Here is a 6,000-nt window from a genome sequence, read left to right as displayed (position 1 = left end):
CAACATCAACAAATAAATGAATGTACCTGATAGTCAATTTATCACAAAATTGGTAAAATAACCTTTTTGGAACTTAATATGTTTCTTTGTAGAAATAGGTATCACATATCCATGATGAATAGACCATCGTGAGAATTAAAGTAAGCTCCATTGGAGAGAGGGTAATTACATCATTAAAGTTCAGTGCTCTACCTTTTGGGAAGGGCTTTTCTGAAGCAAGCCACATTGTGGCTTGAAGTTTCAATTATAAATCAATCCTCACATCTGGGAAAGGCAGCTATACATTTGATTTTGTTGTTAATCTCTATTCTACAGATATGGAATTCTGTGAAAGTTTCAGTGACCGACCTGCAATCACCTAGTCATAACCAGATCTGAAACTAGGCCGATTTCTTTCCTTTTCATCCAGTTTTCTGCCTGCTAGATTTAGCTTTTGTCAGAACTACTCCAATGAAGTATTCAGTTTCTATTTTTTGATATAGATTTTTGCATGAATTAATATGAAATTATTTTATGTATATAAAGAATAAGTAAGTGGTTATTGATTTACGGAGTGCCCAAATTTCTTCCTCCACTAACAAGATGAGTGAGTTCTCTCACTGCATGAGGAGAAAAACAGACATATATAAGTAGGCAAAAAAAAAAAAAAAAAAGTAAATATAATTTATTTAATTCAACATAATTAGATAATAAAATGGTCATATAATTAAATAACATTAGACTTTCTATCCAACACATCTCCTGAAATTCATAGGAATGCATAAACCAGCATCAGCAGGGATTCTTTTAGCTACTTTAAATTTTTTTCTTAATTTTTCTTCTGTATAGATTTGAAATATTTCATGTTTTCCACTGTTAGTAGGTTGTTAAGTGTGCAGGTTTGTTTTGCTGAGAGCTGCTTATTCATCGCACTATATTCATAGCAATGAATATTGCTATTATTCATAGCATTATGAGATAGTACCTTTATGTCTGTATGCATGTTACTGATTTTAACTTTTTTGCTTCTGTAATATAGTCATTTGATGATCTTAATCACTAAAGAATATGGAATGCAGGGCCTGTATATTTTTAGGATTAACACTGCACAATACCAGATAACATGAAAAAATAATATACTTGAAAAATAGTATATGTGTCAGGGTACAGAGAAGTGGCTACAAAAGTTATGTAAATATTTGTATATGCACATCTCAGGGTTTCTAAGTAGCACACAATGTTCCAAAGTTTGGTAACATCTTAATATTTAACATTCTTTGGTCAAGACTAGTCTTTTGATTGAACATAATTCTATTTTTTTTAAAAAATTTTTTTAACGTTTATTTATTTTTGAGACAGAGAGAGACAGAGCATGAACAGGGGAGGGCCAGAGAGAGAGACACAGAATCGGAAGCAGGCTCCAGGCTCTGAGCCATCAACCCAGAGCCCGACGCGGGGCTCGAACTCACGGACCGCGAGATCGTGACCTGAGCTGAAGTCGGACGCCTAACCGACTGAGCCACCCAGGCGCCCCTGATTGAACATAATTCTAAACTTACCTTCTATCAGAGATATTTCTTAACTGCCATTACAATTTTCTAATTTTAATATTTAAGTTTTAATATTTCTGCATTTTGCAAATACCAACTCTCTTTTCCACATGAAGTTTGAACAAAACATTTATTTATTTTTTTTTCTTTTTCTACCAGACTTCAACTCCATTGTGTTATTGACTACCTCGTGTGGTTGATGGGGGTGTTGAGTTTTAGTTACACAATAATAATAACAAAAATAAATGATAACAAATAATTATTTAAAAAAACTAAACAATAACAACTAAAAACATTTTCTAGATTAAAAATTCACTGTGATGTAGTACATATTTCTTGGTTTGGCCTAAAAAATAAACATCAATACCTGTTTTAGCACAGTTGGTTCCTTAAGAAGAAATGGTCTAGCTCCCAGATTAGACTGGCTTAATGACTGAAGGTGGAGCAGCGTGGGGGGGGGGGGGAAGGCGCACAAGAAAACTGGGAAAAATAGTTCTGATATGCATACATTTTCAGTATACTAAAAGATGGCAATACATACCTCTGCAATCAAATTTTCCTTCTCATAAAAATTTAGGCAGGGTTTATTTTGGGAATCACAGGATGCATGGAGTTATCTTAAAAGGAAGGTAAATGAAGAAAGGAGTGATTATTGCAAAAAAAAAATCACTTAAAATATAATTAGAAACAACAGCAGCGTAGCTAATACATACTGATTCCAACTATTTGTCAGTCATGTAGCTGATTCATGCACTTGGTTTTTGACCTTCATGACAACCTTGTAAGAGAGGAGTAAGAAAAGTTCACTTGAGGAAAGACCCACACCTATTCAAGTCTTCATGTAGAACTTCCTTTTTTGTTTTGTTTTGGTTTTTTTACTGCAACATGGACCATTCCGATGTATTTGCACAGAAGGAACTTAAACACTCCACAAAGAAAGACCACTACAGTTTTTGTGAAAGAGTGGTGAGAAAAAAGATTTTGCCACCTCCGTTTTCTTTTTCTTGCCTTGCTAAACCTAAATGACATCATTTATCTGGTGTTTGTGTCACTCACACACATACATTTTGTATCATTCGTGTGTGATTCTCCAAAGAAAAAGAAAAAAAAAAAAAGGCAAACCAACTAGGTTGTCTTTTTAAACTCTTTTTTGCATTGCTTCTCGAGGTGTTTTGTTGAATGGTGGGAAGGTGGGAGAGTTTATTTGGAGGGAAGATCGGGAAGGTCCACTCTACCTACAACTTTGAGAACATTTCTCCCTGCGCCTCTTGCATAGCTCAGGCACACTTCTGGGCTGATTACTATTTGGAGCGGTTCGGAGGCTCATGAGTACCACTCTTCTGCTACCAAAGCTGCCAAAGGGAGAAGGACGGGGGCGCTGTCTGGTGACTGTTCGCGTGATTCCTTCAAGGCGGCGACCACCTCCAGGGATCCGTTCTCCCGCAACGCGGGTCGTACTTGGGTCCCACGACCGCTACACGGGGCTGCCAAGACGCTGTACGTCCGGACCGAGGCTCTGGGGACAGAGTCACCCCGGGGCGCCCTTTGCGGCCAAATCACGGGCTCCCGGCAGTCCGAAAACGCCCCAGGCCCACCTGGGCGGGCCCGGCCATCTCGCAGCACCTAGGGCTCCCAAGCCAGGAGTCCCCCACCCCGCGCCGCTCGCGCGCCTCCCCCATCCCAAACCCCAGCAGCGACGCCGCCGCTCCCGGAAACAAGCCTGCTGAGCAAAGGCGGAGGAAAACCTTGGGCCTTCCGCTCTGATTGGTCTCCCCCCGCCGCGCGGGGCGAGGCAGCGATTGGCTGCCGGGCGTTGTCAGTCGCCGAGGCCAGAGCCTTCGCCGGGGAAGCGCAGCCGGGCTCGGGTGCTCCGGCTGCCGCCGCGGCTGCTCGAGCTGGTGCAGCTGGGCGAGCTCGTGCGGGCGCCGCCGCCGCCGCCGCCGCCTCCGCTGCTGCCCACCCCGCCGCGCCGCCGGCGCTGCCGGTCCTGCAGGCGGCCGCCGGGGAGGGGCGGCCGAGAGAACAGAGCACGAGGAGGCGGAGGCGGCGGAGAAGTGATGCTGGCACCGGGGATCCGGGCAGCGGCAGCGGAGCAGCAGCATCTCCGGGACCTCGGCTGCAGCGTCCCTGTGGCCCGCGGGCCAGCCAAGCGGCGGGAGACCTCGCGCCCCTCGGGTAAGATCCGGCCCGGCGGCGCCCGCGCGCCCCCGGGACCGCCGGTGTTGTCTTTGGGGCTTGCGAGGCTCGTGGTGCCCGGGGCATCCTGGCAAGGGTGTTTGGGACCCGGACAGCGAGTCCGGACGCACGGCTAGGCTGAAGCCCGCGCCGGTGCCACTCCTGTTCGTGCGTTCTCCCCTCGGCGCGGACACACTTTGATAGCGCGGGGATGGCATTGTGTATGTCCATGCGTGTGTGGGCGCGCGCCTTGGGGCACTTGGCAGGGAGCGCGGTGGGTGTCCCCTGACGTGAACCCGCGTCCTTCAGGGAATGAGGCTGGGATGGAGTGAATAGGTTTGCCTCCCTGCTCAGCGGGAGGGAGAGCACGCGGAACGCACGGGGAAGTCCACGATGGCTCGCAGAGAGCCGGGCAAATTGAACTTTACTGCCTTAATGAAAAGAGGGAGCTGTGTTCCGGCGCGCCAGGGGACAGGCGCATTCACCGAGGCTCCCCAAAGTCCCACTTTGCGCCGGGGACTTCAAAAGGGACCGGAGGGGAGGGGAAAGTAACCCTGAGTCCGCCTCGCTCAAGAAAAGGACCAAAGAAAAGGAGGGATGCAACTAGGCTTGGGGAGTGGCGGCTTTTTGTCTGGCGCTCCTTGTGGGAAGCTCGCTACACTTTTCGGGAGCGCAGATTTGGGGGTGGAGAGAGTCCTGCTTTGAGGGGCGGTCAGAGGCTGCTTCTGGCCGGCGCCGGCTTGGGGCACGGGTGTCCGCGACCCCGCTGCGCCGCCGGAGCGGGGCGGGGCGGGGCTCGAATGCGCGTCCAGGTGGAGCCATTGCCTCCCGGGGCTGCCTTGGCCCGGCTACCTTCCGGGGTCGGGACCCGGCGGCCTGCAGCACCCGGGGCAGCTGCGGACTGCGGGCGGCTCGGTTCTCCGAGAAAGTTCGGCCGGCTGCGATTTGGGCAACCCGACCTGGAGCACGTTGACCACGAAGTGTAACTAGGTTTACGTACCCAGCTTCCTCCAGTGCCGACGCTGCTTTTGTTTTATATTAAATTATTTTTATTTATTTTTTGTAAAGCCATTGGGAGTTGGACCCTCGCTGCGAACCTTTCTGTAAAAGGCGGATTTTATGCGCTGCTGTAAATGTTTGGTGCTGCTGGGCTGTCCGAATCTCCGTAGCTCGGTGTAGTGGTTTCTCCATCCCTCTTCAGGACGCACAAACTTAGTCTTGGCGATTGTTTTGTATGTGGCCTGTGTCTCGGTAGGAGTCTCTGCTGGGGAAAGTTCCTGAAATATCTCGGCACTAAGGAACTGTCCCCATGCTGACGCAGATGGAGAGAGGCTGTGGTCCTTTACAGAGGCGATGGGGTTGCAGCGGGAGATGGAAGTGGAGAGGGCAGCTCCCAGCTTGCCAGCTAGAATCTTTGGAAACACATAAATTGGCTCAATACAGGGAGCCGGATCTTGAACTGAGAACAGCACTTTCCCTGTTATGTAGCTCCTTAATCTCTTTCACTGGCAGAATCTGTCGCCCCCAAACACAACACAACAACACAACAAAAATAAAACCCCAACCCAAACAGCAGAAACCACTTTGGTCGGGCTCATTTCTGATTTGGTAAAGCAGAGAAAACTAAAGTAAGATACCTAATTAGAAATACTGTACACAAATCAGGAGGGAGCTGTCCAAAATGTCAGCACTCTTCACGTTTTTAATTGTAAAGATTCCATTTTCATCCAATTTCGTAATGTAAATTATTGTGTAGAGGGTGAATGACTTACTGGTGAACTAACCGTGATGTTAGTTTTGTGTCCGAAGATGGTTCCACATTTTTCATCACTTAATTCCTGAACTGCAAATGGAATTTTTAATACCTGTAGTTGAACACACTTATACATTACATTTGGGTTAGTAGAAAATTCGTAGTAAATATTTTCTCCTTAGTAGTCATCACATGTGGTTTAAAAGACGAGTTTTCTGATATAATTCAAGAGTGTATAGCTTGTGGTTGTTGTGTTTCAACACAAATCTACCTGCTGCCAGGTGATTATTTCAAAGTTGCAATATTTTAGTTGTTGTAACTCTCAGGACTTTATTAAGATTCTTAAGCACATTAAGGAGTTGATTTTAGCTTTGTGTTTCATTTATGCAATGCTATGAGGTGGTAGAACTGTTTTCCCCTGTGGGTTGATATGGGGGAGAGAGGATTAAAATGCATTATGAATTATTAATAATTTTAAAATAAGATAAATCAAAGCCAAGTTACCAGTAATAAAAGTAGAACTTTTAAGGAAAATTTTAACTA

This window comes from Panthera uncia (genome assembly GCF_023721935.1).
Source record: "Panthera uncia isolate 11264 chromosome C1 unlocalized genomic scaffold, Puncia_PCG_1.0 HiC_scaffold_3, whole genome shotgun sequence".
NCBI classification, from domain to species: Eukaryota; Metazoa; Chordata; class Mammalia; order Carnivora; family Felidae; genus Panthera; species Panthera uncia.
This window is presented reverse-complemented; position numbering follows the sequence as displayed.